Source organism: Pseudorca crassidens, chromosome 4, assembly GCF_039906515.1.
Source record: "Pseudorca crassidens isolate mPseCra1 chromosome 4, mPseCra1.hap1, whole genome shotgun sequence".
In the NCBI taxonomy this organism is placed as follows: Eukaryota; Metazoa; Chordata; class Mammalia; order Artiodactyla; family Delphinidae; genus Pseudorca; species Pseudorca crassidens.
In genome coordinates this window covers 72995538-73020740 of record NC_090299.1, presented here as the reverse complement: position 1 = coordinate 73020740, position 25203 = coordinate 72995538, and the positions used below count along the sequence as shown (strand labels likewise).

Below are 25203 nucleotides of genomic sequence, written 5' to 3'. Positions count from 1 at the left end.
AGAGGGCAGGAGTTTCTGTGGGTCTGGCTGGGAGGCCTCTGGGAATTCTTCAGGCGAAGCAACCCCATTCCTAGTCACCCTGCCATTCTGACCTCAAGCTAACTGGAAAAGGCCAAGACTAATCACCCAAAGGAAGCCTCGGGCGCCATAGGCTGACATGTGGGTGGAGCAAGGGGGGGTCCCTCCGAAAGGCCCTGATGGCCATGATTAACCTTCCCAGTGTCACCATTCTGGCAGGAAATTTGTGTCTAGCTGGGAAATGGTCCTTTCTTCCATAGCCACCTCTGTGGCATTCATTTAATCCCAAGCATAAATGACTAAAGAGTGATCATGCCAGATATGACTTTAGGGTAAACGGGGTATGCGGGAAGTGCCCAGGCTGGTGCTGGTGTCTCATGGCTTATCACAAGGTGACCAGTGGGACACAAGAGTCCTTTGTCTCAGGCCCCACATTGGGCCTCAAATTTAAAATTTTGACATCCTCTCCCATGTTATATACATGCTGAATTTTTGCACGTGGTCAAAAGCACTAATTTGTTCAATATATACATTTAAATATATCACGCTTTTCACATGGCTATTTTGGAATTTCTTTTATTTTAAATATCTCAAGAGCCTCAAAAAGTGGGCATGGCCCAGGCCTGTCTTAACTTCTGACATAGCCTGCTTTCATCATTATAAGGCAGAGCAAGACACACAGGGAGAGTGATCTCCAGGGGCTAGAAGGCCTTGGGCCCCCAAATTGTTCCGCATGTGCTCTTAGTGCTGAAAATTCCATGAAAACTGTCTACGCGATGTCTTACATTCCAGGATAATTCTGTAAATAAAAAATATCCCTGGGAGAACGTATAATGACCTCTCAAAACTAAATCACAAGAAAATAGACAAGCCAATTTAAGAAATGGTCAAAAGATTTGGACAGTCACTTTGCCAAAAGAAGATTTACAGATAACAAGTAAACACATGGAAAGATGCACAACATTATTAGTCATCAGGGGAAACCAAATTAAAACCAGATTGAGACACCATTACATACATTTTAGGATAGCTAAACCTAGAAAGGATGACCATACCGAATGTTGGAAAGCATATAGGAACTGCAAGTACTTGTGGGAAAAAAAAATGGTACAACCACTTTGGACAACAGTCTGACAGTTTCTTAAAAAGTTGAACCTATACCTGCCATACGATCCAGCCTTTGCACTCCTCAGAATTTACCAAAAAATGAAGGCTTATGAGCTTCTCTGGTGGCGCAGTGGTTGAGAGTCTGCCTGCCGATGCAGGGGACACGGGTTCGTGCCCCGGTCCGGGAAGATCCCACATGCCACGGAGCGGCTGGGCCCGTGAGCCATGGCCGCTGGGCCTGCGCATCCGGAGCCTGTGCTCCGCAACGGGAGAGGCCACAACAGTGAGAGGCCCGTGTACTGCAAAAAAAAAAAAAAAAAGAAAAAGAAGGCTTATATCCACACAAAGTCTTGTGCACATATATTCACAGCAGCTTTATTTGTAATCACCCCAAGCTAGGAACAACCCAAATGCCCATCAACAGGTGAATGAATGGACAGACCACCATGGAAAAGTACTGAGCAGTAAAAAGGAACAAACTATGCATACATACAGTATGAATGAATCTCAAAAGTATTTTGCTGAGTGGAAGAAGCCAGACAAAAGAACATTCTGTCTGATTCTATTTATATAGGATTCTAGAAAATGCAAATAATCTATAGTTCTAGGAAGCAAATTTATGGTTGCCTGGGGATGTGGAGTGGAGGGGTGAGCTAGAGGAGGGATTATAAAGGAGCGTAAGGGAACTTAGGGAGGTGATGGACATGTTTATTATCTCAACTGTGGTGTGGACGAAGAGTGTCACCTGCCGTATCAGTAAACACAGGATGTTGCGACCGTCCAGTGAGCAGCGACTGCAGCCCCCACAAACAGTACACCCTGAGGGCATTCAGGATGGAGAAAAGCAAGATCCAGGCCCTAGGTAGTTAAGGTGCATATCAAAGGAATGATTTCAATGAGCCCAGACTCTTGCATCTTCTCATACAAGATGCTAAATTTACGAACTTGAGATGTCAGGTTTTCTTTAATTAATAGTAATCTTTTGATGTTCCAACTACCCAGTTTTTGTTGCAAAACTTCTCTATGTTCTGGGCCCTCCCTTACCCCTGCGGAGCAGTCCCTCAGAGCTACCTGAGAGGCTGGCTTCTGGGCTTAAGTCCTCAGTTTTGTCCGCCAAGTAAAACATAATTCTCAGCTTATAGGTTGTGCATTTGTTTTCAGTCAACGGTGGTGATGATTTCGTGGGCATATCTGGATGCCAAAATTGATCAGATTGTACACATTAAATATGTGCGTTAGGATGGAGCTCAGGCACCAGGGTGCTGTGAGGGTGACAGAGGCACAGTCATTAATGAAATCTTCCTGGGCAGTTTTTCCATCTCCCTCTCCTCGGGCTGAGCACAGAGGCTGTAGCCATCGTTCTTGAGAGCTGCCTGGATTGTGTTACTAGAGTCAAGTGTGAGAAACTCATAAAAAATGCAGCAGCTTCTGGATGGGTGAAAGCCCGGCTGTGACACCCTCTCATAGTACCTGAAGGGCACCTTTTATCGGGATAAGTTCTCTTGGGGCCAGAAGAGATTAGATCAGAATACACTGGATATACTCGCAGGGCTGAAAATCCCTCCTTAGACAGGAGAGAAAAGAGGGTCCCTCCCCACCAGAGTGGAGAAAGTGGCTGAGCAGCTTGGATCCTCTCCAGCCTACTTAGGCCAAAAAACCGTGCAGTGTCCCAGTGTTCATTGAGAAAAATCAAACGCGCGCGCGCGCGCGCACACACACACACACACACACACACACACACGCACGCACACGCGCACACGCGCGCACACACACACACACACACACATACACACACAGCGGCATCAGAGCCCAGCCGCCTCCGAGGCTGGGGTCTGCAGGTGCAAACTCCAATTAGAGCAGCCGGCCTTCCAATACCTTTTCATCCCGAACAAGGACTGGGTCTCAGCCCCCGCCAGGGATTGAGGAAGGTCCCGGAAGGACTGCCGACCAGACGGGAGGAAACAAAGACTGTCCAAAGAAAAGCAGCTCATGTGAGTCGAACCTGAAACCCTCCCTTCATTCTAAATACTCTTGTGAGAATTAGCCAATGCACATTTGGTGGAAAATCAGTCACTGGCCACAAGGAAACAAACCGCCTTCCAAGGCCCTCCACTTCCTCCGCTAAGTTGGGGAGATTTCTTTTGCAAACCAGCGAGGCGCAGTATTTCTACAATGGCACAGTCTCCGTGGTTGTTTCCACCATTGACAACAGTTCCCCCTAAGCTGATGTGTTTTTCAGAGTTATGGATGCAGGGTGGTCCCTCTGTAACTGGTGGCTCTTTATCATCAATTTCACCTCAAGGCTTAAAAGAAATCACTTGTGCCCCTCATTGTTAGCAAGTAAGCATGTGCTCGATATGCTTGTCAGTGCTCTCTTCTCAGCAGAAAAGCACTAAGACCGCAGGCTCATTTTCTCTACTCCTCCTCTTCTCCCTCCTCATGTTTCTTTTACTGACTTTTTAAAGAGAAGGCTAAAAGGTCAAGAAGCTGATATAGAGCCCTGTGCTTCCTCTACAATCAAGTCAGCTTGTTCCACAGCCAAGGAAGCACTCCAGAGGGAGAAGGACATCTCTGCAGGGGAGTTAATTCCTGCTGAGCTCTCCCAGCTGCTCTGCCACTGCCCCAGCCACCACCCTCTGTCAGGGGCTGTTTCCTCCCCTTCCCGAAAATCTGGCTTGTTTTCTAATGTCTAAATCTCCAAAGGAGCACCAACAATTAGAAATGTTAACAAAAGAATGTTACAAACATTCTCGACCTTTCTAGACTTCTCTTGAAAACTTCAAACATTCGTTTCAGGTCAGAAGGTCTGAGTTTGAGTGTGCTGCTTCAGGCTTCAGTCTCCATCAGCAGCCTGACCTTGAACTAGGCATACGTTTCCTCCTCTGTAAAAGGGGAAGTCCAGTGTTCATCAGTTCTGAGACGCTCATTCTTTCACATCTTAACATATCTGAAACTGCATGGTCTTTTTGTTTTGTTTTGTTTTACAGTTGATTGTGTGTCATCGTTTAACCGGCAACATACTGTTTTCTTTCTGGGTGGTACATTAAAAAAAGGTGCATATTCCACCCTTTGGCATCTTAGAAGTGATGAAATACAAGAATAATTATACCTACCTCATGTTGTCTTGAGGACCGGGCGATGCCACAGCTTCACAGGGTTGATGTGAAAAAGTAAATAGAGTGTGAAAGGATATGAACAGCGCAAAGCACTTGCAAATTAGGGGATTCTTATCAGGACTGGGAGTATTTTCTTGCTCCTGGAATAGATCAATCCTTTACTTTTGAAATTACTCAGGAAATTTCATGAAAGTTGCACCCACGATCTTCTACGACTATATTTTTCATGCAGTGGTTGGTACAAACAGATTAGTTTAGTGGGTCATGAAATGTTTCTGTCATTGGAAATAGATTCCAAAAAGAGTTTGAGAACTACTGCTTTGGGAAAAGCAAAACACAAGTTCTTCGGAGGCCAGAACATTCCTTTCTCCATGTCTATGATGTTGCAAATGTGAGGTTACATGGGACCTGATTACTGGGATCCTCCCATTTGCATTCTGAGATTCTTTGCCAGTGGAAATTGGATTTCCACTCATAAAACTTCTTTTGCATATGTTCTGTTGTCTCAGTGGTAAAAGGGATGTGAAAAAATTGAGGCAATAATTCAGTCCTAAATTATTAGTACAACCCAAGATTCTTCCATGTAGGTCATCCAGATTATTACCTAAATTGCTTTTTTTTTTTGGAGGGGGTGGATGGGAGAAAGGTTACCTAGATCCTGTGTATAAGAGAAAGCTTATAACACCTTCACTCCAAACAGAAGTTTTAAACAACAGATCTTGGCCTGGTTTCTTTATACAGGTTGGTTCGTTCCTTGATATAAAGGAACGATATACATCCAAGACATTTCTCTGGAGTCTAAACATAGACTATGATGGGATCCGCTGGTTGTGTGTGTAGGACAGGAGCATTTGCTCCCTGGGAACAAAATATGGAGATCTGCTGTCCTATTGTCAAATACTATCAAAGTAAATGAATAAATGGAAGAGGGTAGAAAACCAAGGCTGCTTCTAATTGCCATTTTGTTAGGTGCTTGTGTATAACTGTTTCAACACACTTAAATATGAGCATTATCATTTCCATGTTTCTAGTATCAAAACCTGGCACTCAAAGGAGAGACGATTTCTGTTAAAGTCACAAGAGTTAGGAACAGAATCACCTTAACACCCAAATCCTGTCTCAAAGCCCTGCTATTCTATTCTAAGGGGCAAGAAGGGCCAAGCAGTGTCCCTGAGATGTGGTGACAATCGCCCTGCCATCCACTTTTCCTACCACCTTCTCTGAGGGGAATTGCAAAACTGGCTACTTTATTCACATGGTTGTCTTCTTACCACACAGTGACATGCAGAAGCAGATGCTCGCTAATTTTTTTGAGACAATGAAGTTTTGTCTTTCGCAAGCCTGTCAAGGATACATCCCTTTTGCCCCACCACTCCTCCTCCCTTAAAAAAAGAGAGAGGAAAAAAAAAGGAGAGAGAGAAAAAGTAATAGAAGTGCGGTCCCAATGAGATACCTCTTCGATTTCTGTTCTGAATAGCAGGTATTGTCCTCAGAGGTTATTGCTTCTGGAGAGCTGGCCAATAAAGATTAGCATCTCCTTTGCTCAAATGCAGTGCAAGAACACAGTTTTTAATTGGCCTGCCCAAGGTCACACAGGAATGAGCAGTGGAGCCGGAAGTGGGGCCCCAGTACTGTAATTCTCCTTCATTGGCCGTAGCAGCCCACACTGCTGTTTTATATACACTTGGTAAATATTTACAGCCTTAAATATCTTCCCCATCACAGTTAGGACAAGAAGTGCTTTCACATATATGCATGTGCATGCGAAACAGATGTGAGAAATATAAACTTGAATTAAACGGACACAGCACCCCTGATAGTAAAAGTACTAGACTAAAACCCGGGAGACCCAAGATTCAAGACGACTGCTTTGCCCTTTCCCATCTCTTGGTTGTTCTTTAATATTCTGAGCAGAGAGTACACCTTTGACTAAGAGACCTAAAATCTGTGCCCACCTAGAAGTGCACTGATGAAAAAGGATGAGCAAAGTGTTCTCTGTGTTGCAGCCTTCCCAAGCTCATGATGCCCTAAAACATCCTATGTTGGAAAAAGTAGCAAAAGCCCATTATAAGATGGCTGGGTTTTGTGTTGGAAAGAATATTGATCAAATTATGCCCCTACTTCCCAAGAGACTTTTTTTTACATTAAATCATATATAACTTACACCAAGATATTGATTCTACTTCTCTTTATAATAATATTGAAATACAGTTGACCCTTGAATAATCTGGGGGTTAGAGGCACCAACCTTAACCAAAGTTGAAAATCCATATATAACTCATAGTCAGCCCTAGGTATCCATGTTTCCCCGTATACACGATCCACATCCTCAGATTCAACCAATGTTCAATCGTGTAGCACTGTATTTACTATTGAAAAAAATCGCATGTAAGTAGAACCGCACTGTTCAAACCCCTGTTATTCAAGGGTCAATTGTAATTGCAATATATTAACACTGAATGGACTCATTCTATCCTAATCACATATATTCTTTACTATAAGATACTTGAGGAAGGAGAATATCTACCTGAATGGAAGTTTATATTTTTAAAATTAGATTTTTTAACTTTGTAGTGAGTTATGTAACATAACCTCAGTTCAAACCAACTAAAGAAAAAGAGAGATTTCATTGGCTCACCTAATTGGGAAGTCCAGAGGGGGGGATCTGGTTCAAAGAATGTCCGTGTTCTCTTCTCTCTCCACATCTGGCCTCTGCACATCTCTCGTGCTTCCGAGTGTGTTGGTAGAATTCTATCCGCCCCCACCCCATGTGACAGGAAAGACGGATGGCAGGCCTCCTCCTTACAGCTTGTTTTCAGAAAGGCGGAGGATGCTGTCCTTCTCCCTCTTATTCCAAAATGCTGGAGAAGGATTCCGATTGACTTGATGAACCATCTACCCCTTGGACCAATGCCTGTGACCAGAGAGAAGTGGACTGTGCTCAGCAGAGGCTGGGTCCTGTGCCCACCCGTCCTGCAAGGGGGGCGGGGTGAACCGGTCGGGCAATGAGACGCCATGATCACAGCCCCACTAGGACCAAGGGGTGGAGACAGAGATCCCCAGGGGAAAGGGAGTGCTGATGCCAGAAGGAGAAAAAAAGTAGTTGGGCAGGCACAGAATATTGCTTAGCTCAGACTGTTCCATTAGACTTATGATAATAATTATTAGTATAAAAATCCACTTGAGCAGCTGGTATTGGGCTCTCAAGGCTAATGTGTGTGACTTTCAGATTTCCCACCCTCTTCACTGGAGAGTGTTATCATGACAGACATGACTTACCATATACTCCATGCCCTGGAGAGTTGAATTGCAATGGTTTCATAATGTTATTCACAAGAATATTTGTAACAAAATATATTGTTTTCAATCAGTTTCTGCACAGGATTCCAGTGCTTCCCCAAAAAAACATTTTATGAATTCTAGGAGGTCCCTTGTGGAGTAGCTGGCACGTATTTTGCTATAGAACCTTCCTGGTGATGGAGAAAACTAGGCCCTAAGGAGGTTATGCAATCTCCCCCAAAGTCCCACAACCAGTTTGTGGCTGAGCCAGTAAACTCTTGTCTCAAGTCCTGGCTGCAGGGATCAGCTCCCTCTGCTCCACTGTTTGGCCCAGAAATTGAAGACTGAAGTTGATGAGGGTTCTTTATGTCAAGCGCTAGTGTAATTGGCTTTTAATGGCCTTATTTTCATCTTACAAGGAAAATAGCGTATCCTTTCCTGGCTAAACACTATCTCAGAAAAAGCCACAAACCAGCCTCCTGAGTCCTGTTGATAAAACTGAACGCAGCCTAATTCTGCTGAGCTGGCAAAAATGGATAACTTCACTGCAGCTTCCCTGGCCATGGCCCACAGAACAAGGATCTGTATTTCTGGATATTACTGTATATCTTTCTTAGTCTATCATGGTTGGAGGAAGTGGAAAGCACTACAAAAAAATGAGGTGAGAAACCCTGGGAAAGGGAGATAGTAAAAGGAAGGTACAGAAGGAAAGAAAGAGAAAGAGAATGGAGAGACTAAGAAAATCGTCGTGCATGGGGACCAAAGAGAACAGTGGAGAACCAAGTTTAGAGGGAGATGGCAGGAAGGTTCCAGGAGGCAAGAAAACTTGACGTTACTGGATCCCTACTATGTGCCATGGACATTCACATCCATTCTCTTGTTGCATTTAATGTCATCCTCACAACATCCTTGCAAGGGATGTGTGGCCATCCCACATTGTAAAGAGAAAAAACAGAGGATCATAGCTTCCAGGTAACTTGATGGATTCTTGCAGCTAAGAAGTAATAACATTGGCGCTAAACCCAGACATATCTGACTCCCAAGTTCATATTCTTTCTGCCCCAACCTCCCCATCACCCACATACTATCTAATCACTATTGTCATAAGACAGGTTATCTAGAGGCAGAACCTGAGACAAGGATTCTTGTACAAAGGATTTCTTGAGGAAGGGCTCTCAAGAGAAGGGGAGTGAGGGAAGCAGGATAGGGCAGCGAAATTGTAAGCAAAGATAGAGCCACAGTTACTCTAGCTTTAGCCTGATCTGACAGAGAACATGGATTACCCTTCAGAATTCATCCCACCTTGAGGCAGGGGAATCAGACTCCAACACCCCTGCTAGTCAGTCATTGACTGTGGGCCATCCCTCCTGGCCAGGGTAGAGAGGGGTATGGGGGGTGTAACATCTCAGGGGGGCAGCTGTGTAAGAAAGGGGGGCCCTGAAGAGAAGAAACCACTGCCCCAGTGGTCACTGGAGACCCATGCTGAGTGCCAGTGTCAGTTCCAAAGGCCTGGGCAACTGCAGCAGCCAAACTGAAGGTAGTAGACCTCACACTGGGGCAGTTCCTGGGTAATATGGCCCTAGGTCTGCCCCTCCCAACTCCCCCTGGTCCCCTCAATGGCCCACTTGCCTCCCCTCACAGGTGAAGATTCAATGGATTAGAAGAATCAGAGGACCAGGATCTTAGAAGGTACCCAATGAATGGTTTCACTTGCACTATATTCATATATTTATCACATTCAAATATTTCACCACATTCATATTTATACCAGCACTTTCTGCACTCTCTCTTCCTTGCTTTTCTCTAGCAGATTTTACTTCAACCATGTGATAACTATGGCATCTCACTAAGCCAGGGATTCTCAAGGGCTTTAAAATATATATACCAGTGCCCAGGCTTTCTCTACCTGCAAGGGGGTTCCGAATCAATTCACCTGAGATTTACTTTAAGTCCCAGAGTGATTCTAATTGCAGGCAGGATTGAGAATCACTGTACCAGGCATACCTCAGTCACTTGGGGCCAATATATTAGAATCACACGGGCACTGAAAAAAATACCCATGCTCAGGTCCCATCCCCCAGAAATTCTGATCTGATTGGTCTGAAGTGGGGGTCTGACATCAGGGTTTTTTAAAGCTCCCCAGAAGCTTCAAATGTGCAGCCAGTGTGGAAAGTTGGGGGATTTTTTTGAATTGTGCCATGGGGAAGCATGTCAGGATAGGGTGGCTTGGAACTGTGCTGGGATCAGAGTCCTAATGAAAAGAAGAGAGGCCTGCGTGGACAGTAGCAACAGAAGTGAAAGGAGAAACTCTCACTTTTAATCTGACAGCCAACAGCCAGTCTGATTAGATTTCCTATCAAATATAAAGTAAAACTAGATTTTTCACGAATCTTTTTGTGTCTTCAGGTCTTCCTGCTGGAAAGCTTTCTGTTAGAAGTTTTCTGTTGGAGGTCCCCAGGAGAATCATCCCAAAAATGGTGCGAGGAGAAAGGGATTATTGTACCTGAGGTCAGGCCCAGAATTAATTTACCCAATCAAGATTGTTCAGGCGCCTATATTATCCCACCCGGCTCCTGAACGTTCACCCCCACTGGATATACAGACCCCATGAAAACCAACCCTTGGGTACTGAAATTGTTTCCAGATGACTGCATCCCTCACATTCACGGGCCTCTGCCCCCCCCACCCCCTCCCCCAATTCTCCATATTGACCCAGTCCCTAGTACTGCACTTCTAGCCCGGTGGGCCTCACTGCAAAGTTCTCACCTAGTTCCCCTCACTGGCTTACCTGGACTGGCCTGCTCGAACTGGCCTCTGCATCCAGGTAGGCCCTGACCCACCCAGGTAGGCTCATGTCCTATCCTGATTTGCACCTCCAACTTCTAAAATTGATACAGTTGATTCTCCATATTCCCAGTAGCTATATTCCATAAAGTCACTGCAAACCCTGAATCAGCAAATACTGAACATTGTTCCCAGGAGAAATATAGGGTTAGCTTCCTGAAAGCTTCTGGACACGTTCTCAGCAGTCAATCAATATATAACCTTGTTTTAGACGCGTTTCTGTTTATAGACTCCTTACTTAATGTATAGTATTGATCCATTAACATTGAACTCATGACCAATAGCACCATAACTCGAGCCTGAATGAAGCTTATCTAACACACCTATGTCCTCTGCAAGGCACATCACTGCCTGTTATACTTAGGAACACTGGACAGCACTTCAGCACTATGCTTGGGGGCCATTTTAAACAGAGAAATCAACAACGGAAAGCACAAAAATGCAAAAAAAAAATGTGGCCTTAAACAGACCATGAAAAGGACACGTTTACAGTATGAGAGCTGATGAAAGAAGGCAAATGTGTCTGAGCGTGTCCACGGATGACTGTGAAAGCGCCACAAGCATTGAATTTGGGGCTACAGGTACATTTAGTAACTAGAGGAATCCGCAAGTATGGGATCCACAAATAATGAGGATCGATTGAGTAAGCATCCTGTTCTGGTGACGGGATGTTTTAATACCTTGCTATTAATTTAAAAGCCTATGTTCTAAGCAAGAGCTCCTGAAATATTATAGAGCTCAGGTCCAGAGAAAACTCACACGGTGCTGTTACCCTTTTTCTTTTTTGTGGAAAAATACTCATATTTGCACAGATGATTGAAGGTTTTTTTTCCTCCCAAGCAATGAAACATAATAGAAAAAACCAGTATCAGTACATTGTGTAGATTTTGGCTTTTCGCTAGAAGAGTGTTTTGTTGTAATGGGAAAAATAGATACATTTGTGGTCTTTATTGTGGATACGTAGAGAGGATCTTTTTTTTTTTCCTTTGTTCAAAATGGTATCATTCATTTAAAAAAATCAAAGCGTGGTGTCTCTCTGTCATGTAAAACAAAACAAAAGACTCCATCCAAGCCAGGGGTGTTGGCCTTGGTGTTGTCCAGCTGAGATCTGTTGGGAATAGGCACAGACTAACCACCACCACCCTGATCACCCCAAAGATTGAGCAGAAAAGGGAAGTGGGTGTCTTTTTCCTCCCCTCCCAGGTCTGAGCCTGTCTCTGACCTCTGGTTCCGTTCTGTTGCAAAAGGCTTTGCTCCTGGTTCAGAGCACCCTTGGGCTGGGCGGCAGCCTGTGTGCAGATGGGCCATTTGGAAGGCACACTGCATCTTTTACAACACTCTTTCTTTCCAGGTCTGGGAGAGAAGCCACGCTTTGGCACTGCCTTGGACATATTTGAAAGGATGGGCCAACACAAACCAGAAGGGGCCAGAGCCAGCTCTTAGCACTGAAACTCTGTCCCTTTGCTAGAGGTGGTGTGAGCTTGGTCTGTTTCCTGGTGGCCATTATTCTGGCTTCCAAGGGCAGCTTCCAGTCCTGTTTCATTTGCGGGTGCACCGAGGGATGGCTGGAGGCAGGGCGGAGGGGGCTTCCCCACCCCTCCCATCTCGGGTAGCCCCCTAGTCAGCCCAAACAAACATCCTAAACCTGCACCCTTGCCCCGTTCCCTCAGCTTCAAGAAGTCTGTACTTGCGCCATCCTTCCAACCAAAAGGCTGCCTCCAGGCTTTGCCTAACGGAAATCCTGGAGATGATTCTGTTCCCAGTGAATTTAATTTTCACTCCCACTTGAAAATGTGAAGGGGCGCTAAAGAAAAATGCCCTCAGATTGGAGCATTGTGAACTTGACACCCACAATCTTCTCTTTTCGTTGCTTCCTAAATGCAGTTTCCCTCAAAGACTTGTGAAGCTGGAATTATGTAAATCCTGGGTCCACTTGACCCAGAGGAGCTGAGCGCTCCCCTTGAACACCCACCTGGAATCTTCCCGTGGGAAGTGCAGAAGGAGGACTGGCTAATTAGGAGGGTGCAGGCTCCCTAAAAACCACTTTCGGATCCTTCAGCAGGGCAGCAATGGCAGTGGAGCCTTTAACAGGTTCTGGATCAACTCAGAGCATTACATTTCTTGACAATTTTAGTTTTTTTATTTTTAAAATTTTGTGCATTGTTTCATTTTTACACAATTTTAAATGTTATTTTCCATTTACGGTTATTACAAAATATTGGCCATATTCCCTGTGCTGTACACTGCATCCTTAAGCCTAGCTTACACCCAATCCTTTGTACCTCCCACTCTCCACCCCTATATTGCCCACCCCCGGCCCCACTGGTAACCACTAGTTTGTTCTCTGTATCTGTGAGTCTGCCTCTTTTTTGTTATACTCACTAGTTTGTTGTACTTTTTAGATTCCACATGTAAGTAAGATCATACAGTATTTGTCTTTCTCTGTCTGACTTATTTCACTTAACATAATGCCCTCCAAGCCCATCCATGTTGCTCAGAGTATTATATTTGAGCAGATTATGGCATCCATCTTCAGAGGGGTGGTAACTCAAGACCGACTTACCCACTGGCACATTTTAGAAAGAGAAATAAATTACTTTGCTTCCGTACAGCCAACAATTATTTGATTCCTTTAATGTTTGAATCTTCTTTAGGTTGGGAGCATTTATTTTGGGATTATATCATTTTATTGGAGTCAAAGGAAAAAATCAATTCAAAGCAAAAAAAAAATCTCAGTTTTTTGATGGAGTTGTTTGTAACTGAGTTCTTTTCAACGTAAGAGCTCACCATCTGTAGGAATTCTTATGGAAGTAATGTGAGAGTCAACCAAGTTATTTGGAAGCAAATTAAACTTTCAGCAAGATTGCTCAACTCTGTTAGAATCAGTTTAACAAAACTTGATTGGGCTTTTCTTATAAATGTTAACGAGCAGTTCACGGTAGGAAAGATGATGAATACAGCCTGAGGACCACTCTATAAGTTCAAGGACAGTGATAAGAGAGTTAATAGGTAATCAATAACTCCAAACCCGGTCCTCTTCACACCATCTAGGGGAGTCTTCTTACACTAGGTAAGCTTTCCTTCTCCCTGAAGACACCACTGGCCTAAGAGACAAAGTCTGGGTACGAACTGTCCCATGCCACACAGCCCCATTAAAATCTATGAATGTACCTGGGGCAAATGCGGTTGAGGGGACAAGAAGGAGACATGTTGGAGCAGGTGACACTTTCACATGCCGTTCTTGTCCAACCAAGCTGGCCTCAGCTCCTTGGCCACTCACTATATACAGTGTTTTTTGTCAACGATGTGTGAGGAATGAAGATCCAGGCCTCCAGACCGCTTGCTGCTCTCCTAGCTTCACTTTTCACTTCAGGCTCTTGGCAAAGATGGGCATATGGTGTGTTTTTCATTAGATTTCAAAATCAAAATTCAAGTCTGTTTTTTATGATTCTAAAGCTCTTTTCTGAAGCCCCTCAGACACCACGGAGCTTTCTTTGGATCACAAAAGAGCTGAAGAAGAGCTTGTTTTCCTTCCTTGGTTTGTCTATTTACGGTAAAAAGAATGTAAAGAAATGATTTTTGACTGAGAAGCGATGTGATTCTCTGTATTGGCTAACTCCCAGTATTGTCACCTGTCCATATAATTCTTGGTGCCCTTCCAATCTGGTCACCATGAATCTTTTTCCAAATGCCATTATGCCCAGTACCTAACACAATCCCTCGCTCAAGGGATGTGCCCCAAATATTTGGTAAATGAATGAATGAGGAAATGAACACTAGCTTGCAGGTAGCTAATCCCTACTTATTTTTTCTTCCGAAAAAGCTTTACTGAGTTATAATTCACATACTACAAAATTCATCCCTTTAAAGTGTACAATTCATTTACAAGGTTGTGCAACCACCAACACTATCAAATTTCAGAACATCTTCGTCACCCCGAAATGAAACCCAGACCCAGTCACGTCCCTCTCCATTCCCCACTCTGCCCAGCCCCTGAAAACTTCTAACCTATTTTCTATCTCTATGCACTTGACTATTTTGGACATTTCTTTAAAATGGAGTCATATGATATGGGGCCTTTTGTGTCGAGTTTCTTTCACTCAGCATAATGTTTTCAAGATTCATCCGTGTTGTAGCATGTACTTCATTCATTTTTATTGGTGAGTAAAATTCCATTATATGGATATACCACATTTTGTTTATCCATTCATCGGTTCATGGAAATTTGAGCTGTTTCCATTTTTTGGCTATTATGAAGAATGTTGCTATGAACATTTGTGTACATGTTTTATATGGACATCTATTTTTAATTTTTTTAGGGATATATATTATCTAGGAGTGGAATTGCTGTGTAATATGGCATCTCTGTTTAACATTTTGAGGAACTACCAAACTCAGAAGTGATTGTACCATTTTAATTAACGAATTTACTTATTTTATTTTTGGCTGCATTGGGTCTTCGTTGCTGCGCGTGGGCTTTCTCTAGTTGCGGTGAGTGGGGGCTACTCTTCCTCGCGGTGCGCGGGCTTCTCATTGCAGTAGCTTCTCTTGTTGCAGAGCACGGGCTCTAGGCGCTCAGGCTCAGTAGTTGTGGCATGAGGGCTCAGTAGTTGTGGTTCACAGGCTCTAGAGCACAGGCTCAGTAGTTGTGGTGCACGGGCTTCGTTGCTCTGCAGCATGTGGGATCTTCCCGGACCAGGGCTCAAACCTGGGTCCTCTGCATTGGCAGGTGGATTCTTAACCACTGCTCCACAAGGGAAGTCCTGATTGTACCATTTTAAAAACTCAGCAATGTATGAGGTTTCTAGTTTCTCCATATCCTTGCCAATATTTGTTTTTTGTTTGTATCCTTGCCAACATTTGCTTTTTTGTTTGCTTCATTGGTTTTGTTTTGTTTTTGCCATATTTAAGTAGTTCAGTGGCATTAAGTACATTCCCTTGCTGTATAACCGTCACCACCATCCATCTCCAGAACTTTTTCATCTACCCAACGTGAAAATCTGTACCCATTAAACAATAACTTTCCATTCCTCTCTCCCTAAGCCCCTCGCAGCCACCATTCTACTTTCTGTCTCTATGAATTTGACTACTCTAGATACTTCATATAAGTGGAATCACACAGTATTTGTCCTTTTGTGACTGGCCTATTTCACTTAGCCTTATGTCTTCGAGGTTTATCTATGTCATAGCATGGGTCAGAATTTCCTTCATTTTTAAGGCTGAGTAGTATTCCATTGTGTGTATACACCACATTTTGTTTATCCATTCATCCATTGATGGACACTTGAGTTGCTTTAACCTTTTGGCTATGCTGTATAATGCTGCTCTAGACATGGTGTACAAAGATCTGTTTGAGTCCCTGCTTTCAATTCTTTTTGATACATACCCGGAAGTGAGATTGCTGGATCATGTGGTAATTCAATGTTTAATTTTTTGGGGGGGAACTACCATACTGTTTTCCATAGTAGCTGCACAATTTTACATTTTCATCAGCAATGCACAAGGGTTCTAATTTCTCCATATCCTGGGTTGACTTTTTTCTGTTTTGCTTTTTTTAAATAATAACCATCCTAATGGGTATGAAATGATATCTTATTGTAGGCCAACATTTGTCTGTCTTTTTTATTTCAGCTATCCTACTGGGTGTGAAGTGGTATCTCATGATTTTGATTTTGATTTCCCTAAAAATTTGTGACGCTGAACATCTTTTCGTGTACTTTTTGACCATTTGTATATCTTCCGTGGAGAAATGTCTATTCGAATCATTTGCCCTGTTTTCAACTGGCTTGCTTGTCTTTTTGTTGCTGTGTTGTAATAGTTCCTTATATATTCTTTTTAAAATTATTTTCACTTTATTGCTCAAACACAGAAATTGAGGCAAACCTGGAAAGTTTTTATATATTCTGAAGATAAGTTCCTTATCTGATATATGCTTTGCAAATATTTTCTCTTGTTGCATGGCTTCTCTTTTCATCTTCTTGATGGTGTCCTTTGGAGCACAAAAGTTTTTTAATTTTGATGAAGACCAATTTATTCTTTTGTTCTTTTTTCTTATGTGTTATATCTAAGAAATCATTGCCTAATTCAATCTTCAATTCATGAAGATTGACTCGTGTTTTATTCTAAGAGTTTTAGCTTTTGCTCTTGCATTTAAGTCAATGATCCTTCTTTTAAAATTGAAGTATAATGGACATATAACATTGTATTCGTTTTAGATATACAACATAATGATTTGATATATGTGTGTATTGCAAAATCATACCATTGAGTTTAGGTAAGACCCATCACTACATATAGTCAGAAAATTTTCTTTTTTATAAATTTATTTATTTATTTTTGGCTGCACATGGGTTTTCTCTAGTTGGCGGCAAGCAGGGGCTACTCTTCGTTGCAGTGTGAGGGTTTCTCATTGCGGTGGTTTCTCTTGTTGCAGAGCATGGGCTCTAGGCGTGTGGGCTTCAGGAATTGTGGCACGTGAGCTCCGTAGTTGTGGCACATGGGCTTAGTTGCTCTGTGGCATGTGGGATCCTCCCGGACCAGGGCTCAAACCCGTGTCCCCTGCATTGGCAGCAGATTCTTAACCACTGCGTCACCAGGGAAGTCCGTTATAAAATTTTCTTAATGTGGTAAGAGCTTTTTTTTAAAGAAGTAGTCACAAAATTTATTATGTTAAAGAGGCAGATTAGAAAATAGAATTACGGTATTATCTAATTTAAAAAAATTTTATGAATATATTGCTTTTATAAATAGCTCGAATAGACATACACTAAAACATTACCATTAAATCCAAGGAAGAGAGGATATATGTATACGTGTGGCTGATTCACCGTGCCATACAGCAGAAACCAACACAACATCGCAAAGCAACCACACTCCAATAAAAAAATTTTTTTAATTAAAAAAAGTTGTGGTAAGAACTTTTAATATCCACTCTCTTAGCGACTTTCAAATATATAATACAGTATTTTTAACTGCAGTCACCATGCCAATGATCCATTCTGAGTTAATTTTTATATGTTATATACCTATAATTTTTAAAATATTAATCAAATATATATAAATCTTTTTAAATACTATTGAATTTATTCCTTACTCTGCAAAAGAGGGCTGTTGTTGAAATGTTGGGCAGTTTCCTTAACTAGAATCATTTTCTTATGAATTCCTTTTGTTTGTTTTTGTTTGTTTGTTTTTTTGTTTGCGGTACGCGGACCTCTCACTGTTGTGGCCTCTCCCATTGCGGAGCACAGGCTCGGGACGCGCAGGCTCAGCGGCCATCGCTCACGGGCCTAGCCACTCCGTGGCATGTGGGATCTTCCCGGACCGGGGCTCAAACCCGTGTCCCCTGCATCGGCAGGCGGACTCTCAACCACTGCGCCACCAGGGAAGCCCCTTATAAATTCTTTAAAAATGTAGAAGGACGTTTACATGTAAAATTTTTTTTCTTGTTTTTAATCATATATACATTGTATTTAAGAATTATAAAATCTTGAGTATAGTTTTAACCAATCATTTATTAAATTTTTGTGTGTCTAATGTGCACAAGCAGCTCTCCAAGCAGTGGATGATCTGCAGGACCAAATGCTGCAGAAAGGTCAAGGTGAACGACAACAAGGAAAGGCCTTCGGGTTTGGTGGTTAGAGATCACAAGTGCCTGTGAGGATGCAACTGCAGCAGAGTCGGGGGTGGGCAGTGAGAGCCAGGAAGTCTCAGCAAAAGAGACCACTTGTTGAGGAAAGGAGAGAAATAGAGTAATTATTAGAAGGTACAAAAGAGTCAAGTAAAGAATTATTCAAAACAAGAGAAACTGGAGCATGAGTGTATTGAGAGGAGACAGCCAGTAAGAAGGTGACACTGAAGATCCTCAAGAAAAGGAGAAACTGAGAGTCTGCTTCTCAGAGGCAAACAGAAAGGACAGCGATAAGAGCATAGGTTACGAAAGTAACTTGGAAATCAGAAAAACCTATCTTCCTTTAAGGAGTAACTACCTATAAATGTAATAGATTTTTCAGTGCAAGGTTGTCATTTAAACTAAAAGAAGTTCAAAACGTAGAACTTGAGCTCCAGGTGCAAACAGACCCGTGTTTACATTCTACCTTTGCTACTCGTTAGCCAAGCAGCCGTGGGCAAGCTACTGAACTCTTCTATAAAATGGGATCAATAATAGACCTACCTCATCGGGCTGTTTGTATGAGGATTCTAGGAGGACTACATATAAACCTCTGGATAGTTACACATTCTCTGTAGCTCTAGCAGAAACGAAACACATCCATGTTACTTCAGTTGAGAATTCAAGTGGTTGAAATGATATTTTACTCTATCCTAACCCTCTTCCTACCATTTAGTCACAGTACTCTTGACAAATATCTGAGAGGCACATACGGTTTGTGTAAGAATGGCTCTTGACTCATTTTCATTCATGTTCTGTGGAGTCAAACCTCTTTCCCCTTCCATCCCCTGGAGTAAAGGAGATGAAGTTAGCCCTCATTTTAGTCGAGCAATTCACAGTGGCGGACTTGGATGTATTCTAGCCATGCTGCATGCTCATTTCACTATTTTGAAATCTCTTCCAGCCCGAGCTAGGATAAGTTATTAAAGCTCTTTATGACTAAATACTACCACATACCATTTTCCTTAATCTCTGGTTAATGAAAAGACAAGCTCTTTCCACCTTTCTTGTACAGCCATATTCATTTCTGGGCAAAACTCATGAAAACTTCCCTCCCAAAGAGTAATAGTTTACTTCTAAGGGAAATGGAATTGTGAAAGAAAATGCCATTGACTTCCAGTTACTGAAGTTAGATTTGAAAGTCCTGTGACATAGACAAAGGTGAGCGATCTTTCTGGCAACATATGCATCAGCCCTACTCATTCTCTCCTCTCTCCAGAGATGCTGTTTTTCCCCAGCAAATACAAGTAACTGCACTACGTTAGGGGTATTTGGTTTTCTCAGAAATTTTTCGTTTTCTCAGAAATGTTTTGTTTATACTTTTAAACCTTCTCCCTCTCATGAGCATCGTTCTTTGTTTTCTTTACTGCATCCTGTTGTAATAAGAGGATTTTGTTTTTATACCGATTTGGAAAACTTCCTTCCTGGCATTCAGATTCTCTCTTCCGATGTCAGAATGAGAGATAATGGTCCTTTGCCAGCCCTTGGGTGGGGGAGTGATAGGGAAACAAGGGGAGCCCTAGTCTCCCCAGCCCGGCCAGGTTGACGGTCTCCGTGTGTGAGAGCCGCCCAGTGTGTGCCAACAGGGCTTCACTGTTCCCTCCCGTGACACCGGGGCCTTAACATGCAAGGCTAGTGTTGTGAAAATTGTCAGTATTTTCTAATCGATGCACTCTTTGAGGCATCAATGGGGTTTCTAAAGTACTTAGTCACTCAGAACAAAGTTGGGTTTATTGCAAATGCCAACTTTCTCGATCAAAATCCACTCTTCCTGGCTTATGACACGCCTACATCTTTCTGAAGCAGGTTCCATTCAATAGTTTCCTTCTCATGAAAACCTTAAAATACAATATACCATGTTTTTTAAAATGTCTGTGGAAATAAGGGAAGCTTATAGCTTAGTGTTACTTGCCTATGAAAGAGATTTTGCAAACTGGTTACGCTCCAGAGGCCTGTTCATGTAAAACCTTAATTTCCCAAAGTTGCCTACATTAGATTACATTAATATCTAACAAATATTAGAACTTTAGTGTTTAAAGCGATCTGTGATGGGGTGGGGGGAAACCTAAGGGACTGCTTAGTCCAACTCCCTCACCTATCAATGAGGAGAGAGAGCCCAAGGAGGTGAAATGAAAGGACCAAAGTGATTCACCCCGGATCAGCACCGTATTCAGAATCCAGCTCTCAACCCCGTGCTCACTTCCTGTCAGGTCCCGGTCTCTGTCTTTTGAGGTGGGATCTGGTAAATCAAAATATGATGAGAAATCATAAAGCAATCTTTTCAAAAGGAGAAACTAGATTTTCTCTTTTAACTCCTGGCCACTTCCCAGTCCCCTGTCGCCCTAAGTTTCTGTCTGGTTCTCTCTGATGCTTATGAACCAGAAAACTGACCAGAATTGTGTGACTGTGACAGAGGGGAGTATAAGCCCCGAGGTAAATTCACCCAAAATGTGGTGTCTACATTGAGTACTTGTCACATCTCATTCACCCACACATTGTTTCATCAAAGGAACATTGACTGAGCACCCATTATGTGCAACGCAGCAAGTAAGTCCCGAATCTCTGCTAATTACAGAGGAAAATAAAATGATCTCCCTGACCTTGAGATGCTCTCAGTCTAGTACTGAAGACAGGTAAATAAACAACCTGCAGTCCGGTTGCATCCATGAACAACCTGCATCCATGAAAGGATGTCCAACTTCTCTGGGGGTCAGAGAAGCCAAAGGAGGGAAGGGCATTCTGGGCAGCCGGTGCTGCACAGAGGTTATAGTTAGGCAGCTCTGGAGAATGGCTCGGTTCTTCTCAGTAGCTAGAGCTGTACTTCTGAAACTTCAGTATGCATGCAGATCACCTGGGGTTCTTGTTCAAATGCAGATTCTGATTCTGTAGGTCAGGAGTGAGCTCTGAAATTCTGCATTGCTAACAAGTTCCCAGGTGATGTCAGCGCGCTGTGCACAAACCCCACCCCTCCCTGCTTTGAGTAGCAAGGAGCTACGGAGCAGATGAAGTAGGGAAAGAAGTAGGAGCCGATTAGTAAAGTATTTTGAAGGTCATGCTCTAGAATTTGGATTCTCTCCGGAAAGTCACAGGAGTAACAAATAGATTTGAATGACCTGAAACTGATGTCGGCTTTCTAAGTTTATTGGAGGCTCCATAAGGCATTTCCTCGGGGAAGTTTTCTCACCCTTCCCTGGGCGGAGTGTCACGTGCATACCTTAATTTAGAGCCAATCACACTATAAGGTAATGCTGAGCCAACCATCTATCGAATTCACTTGACTCTAAGCATTAGAAGGACAGTAATATCCTTTTCAGTGTTGAAGCCTCAAGACTGAATGCATCTAACACCTGCCACCGTATCTGACATATAGGGGTTTGTCCATAAACTGTGATCCTATGATGTTCTTGCCGTAGATCAGTGGTTTTCAAATGTTCGCATACATTAAAATGACGGAAGGCTTGTTAAGACAGAAATTGCTGGATCCCACTCTCAGAGTTTGTGATGCAGTAATTCTGGGCTGGAGCCCTAGAGTTTGTGCTTTAACATGTTCACAGGTGATGCAGATGCAGCTGTGATTACTTCCTACCAAGTAGTGTTAACAAATGAGATAAAGTAAGTTAATGGCTTAAAAGCATGGACCCTAAGCTGTGGAATCTTGGGGAATTAGTTAACCTCCCAGGCCTCAGAATGCTCACCATAAAATGAAGGTGGTAATTATAACACCTACCCCCTAGGGCCAGTGTGAGGATTTAACGAGCTAATATATATGAAACACTGGGGAATTGCTGATAAGTATTCATTGTTGTCGCTAAAAGAACTCACCTCAATGGCTGATGGCACAGAGAGAATAAAACAGCTTTGTAACAAAGCTGCAATGTGTTTCTTTACAGGTAAACTTGGCAAATGTGAGGCTAATCGCTAATTTCTGAAATCTGCAGGAATGTCATAGCCCCTGTTGCATTTTTGTAAGCACAGTTTTAATATTTTTTAATCTGTGAAACACTAGCTGACGCCACATTTGTTAAAAAGTGGCTATAATAAAAAAGACAGACGATAACAAACAGGGATGAAACTGGAACCTTCATACACTGCTGGTGGGAACATAAAATGGCGCAAACACTTTGGAAAACAGTTTAACGGTTTAATAAGTTTTTCCTTGAAAAGTTTAACACAGTGTTACCATTTGACCCAGCAATTCCGTTCCTAGGTATATACTCCATAGGACTGAAAACATGTTCTCACAAAAACTTTTACATGAATGTTCATAACAGCATTGTTCATAGTAGCCAAAACGTGGAAAGAACCCAAAGTCCCATCAATTGATGAATAGTTAAAATGTGGTGGGCTTCCCTGGTGGCGCAGTGGTTGAGAGTCCGCCTGCCGATGCAGGGGACACGGGTTCGTGCCCCAGTCCGGGAAGATCCCACATGCCGCGGAGCGGCTAGGCTCGTGAGCCACTGTTGAGCCTGCGCGTCCGGAGCCTGTGCTCTGCAACGGGAGAGACCACAACAGTGAGAGGCCCACTTATCGCAAAAAAAAAAAAAAAAAAAAAAGTGGTATATACCCATACAACGGAATAGCATTCAACCTTAAAAAGAAGTGACGTACTGATACACGCTACAACATGGATAAAACTTGAAAACATTATGCTAAGTAAAAGAAGTCTGATACAGAAGGCCACATATAAATGAGTCCATTTATATAAAATGCCCAAAAGGGGCAAATCCATAGAGACAGAATGTAGGTTAGTAGCTGCTGGGGCTAGGGAAAGAAGAGAATTGGGAGTGACTGATAATGGTGTGGAATTTCTTTTGGGGATGATGAAAATGTTCTGGAATTAGATTGTGGTGATAGAGAGTGGTGATAAACAGTCTTGTGATGATACTAAAGACCACTGAATTGTACCCTTAGAAGGATGAATTTCAGTGTGTGAATTATATCTCAATGTAAAAAAATTACTTAAGACCCTGTAATCCTACTTGGTGAGAATAACATTTTCATCTTAGAGCTGCACTGTCCAGTAAGGCAGCCACTATGAAATGTGGCTAGTCCGAAGTGAGCTGTGCTGTAAGTGTAATATACACTGCAATTCAAAGACTGTTTTTTAATAAAGAATGTACATTATCTAAATACCTTTCTAATACTGAAGGGATACTATTTTGGATATATTTAGTTAAATAAAATATAGTGGTAAAATTTACTTATCTGTTTATTTTTACTTAAAATGTGGCCACTAGAAAATCTAAAATTCTGTATGTGGCTCACATTTCTGGCTCACATGATCCTTCTTTTGGCCTGATCTGCCTCCAGGGTCCTCCTCAGTAGGTTGGAGTCTTTGTAGAGACACATGAAAGTGTTTGCATCTGGGGTTAGTGAATCTGAAGCTGGTCCTTTTCCTTTACATAAAGGGCTTTGTACCCAGCGCTTGATTAGCTCTCTTCCATTAGCATGACTCAACACATGTAAACAGGGCAATTCAATGGATGCTTCCAGTTTTTGTTCTTTGAGTAGAAGGCCACCTGCAAAAACAGAGCCTTGTTATCTCAAAGAGCAAGGTTCTGGACCATTATTTTAGAAAGTACTTCTTGTGTCTCTTGCTAATGAACTACACAGCAAGTCATCTGAAAAAAAAATTTAAGGCATAATTTCTTTCCTCCTCATAGTAATTTTTTTCCAAGGCTCAAGTCCTGTGTCAAAGTTTTTTTAGCCTTGGCATAAATTTCCAGGTATCAGTGAAAATTGGTCATAAGAATTCTTCTGGAAGGGAAAATTTGTTTTTTCCACATCTTTATTGGAGTATAAATGCTTTACAATGTTGTGTTAGTTTCTACTGTACAACAAAGTGAATCAGCTATATGTGTACATATATCCCCATATCCCCTCCCTCTTGCGTCTCCCTCCCACCCTCCATATCCCACCCCTCTAGGTGGTCACAAAGCACCGGGCTGATCTCCCTTGTGCTATGCGGCTGCTTCCCACTAGCTATCTATTTTACACTTGGTAGTGTATATATGTCCATGCCACTCTCTCACTTCGTCCCAGCTTACCCTTCCCCCTTCCCGTGTCCTCAAGTCCCTTCTCGACGTCTGCGTCTTTATTCCTGACCTGCCACTGGGTTCATCAGTACCGTTTTTTTAAATTCCACATATATGCATTAGCGTACGGTATTTGTTTTTTTTTACTCACTTCACTCTGTATGACAGATTCTAGGTCCATCCTCCTTGGAAAATTGTTTTAAATAAAATGAAGACAAGGATTTATTTGGTAGGCAAAGTAGTTAAAGGCAAATTATTTGAATACTGTAGAAATGTCTATCAGCAAGGAAATTAGGTAGGTTGATTGTTTTAAAAAAATCAATATCTTTTTGTTATAAAAACAATATATGCTATTTTGAGAAATTTCAAAAATAATGAAAAGCAAAGAGAAGTAAATAACCAACAATTCCTAATCATACTACCAGAGATAATCATTGTTAATATATAGAGGTCTATCTTTCCAGGGACAGAAAGGTCAAAATAATCCTATATAGAGAAAATTGGCCCCAATTCTATTAACTGCTGGTCAAAAAATAGAACAGTTATTTTTCACCCAACAAAAATAATTCTACTGGCACTAAATTTTGAGAAGATAAATCAGATTTTTACAAGTTTGGTTAATATCCCCATGTTACAATTTACTAGGTGGACTTAACGTAATCCTTTAGCCTTTACTTCAATAAAACAAGAAAGATATTTACATTACACACATCAAAGATGTGGGTGGGCATGTCTCTCTACATTTTTCTCTTCTCTTCACCGACAAGGTTGTGTAAAAATATTAACTGCTTCCCCATAGGCTCATGTATGTTGTGTAGTATCTGCGTCATGAGGCAGAAGGATGGATTTTTCTCTGGAGTTTTTATGGACCCACATTCAAGTGTTTCCCCAGCTGTGTTTTCAGCTTTGAGTTGCTAAACTTCTTGAAAAGTAATCAATTTTGATCATCTTAAATCCCAAAGTAAATTTTCTTTTCTGGAGATTACTCTAGTTACTAACACAGGTTAGTCTGGGCTATTGAACCATCTTTTAGTGCCGTGACATCCAAACATGAAAGCTGTGGTTTTGCTTCGAGGTGAAAGGGAGATTTGAATTATGACTCAGATTCTTCCCTGCAAGAGGTGAGGTCTCAGAACGA

At 42.2% G+C, this 25203-nt stretch overlaps 1 protein-coding gene across 3 annotated transcripts in view; it reads left to right on the top strand.

Annotated features, from left to right (window-relative positions):
• LNX1 (ligand of numb-protein X 1) overlaps positions 1–25203 on the top strand; it is a 200907-nt gene that overhangs the window by 15751 nt on the left and 159953 nt on the right. The window lies entirely within an intron of this gene.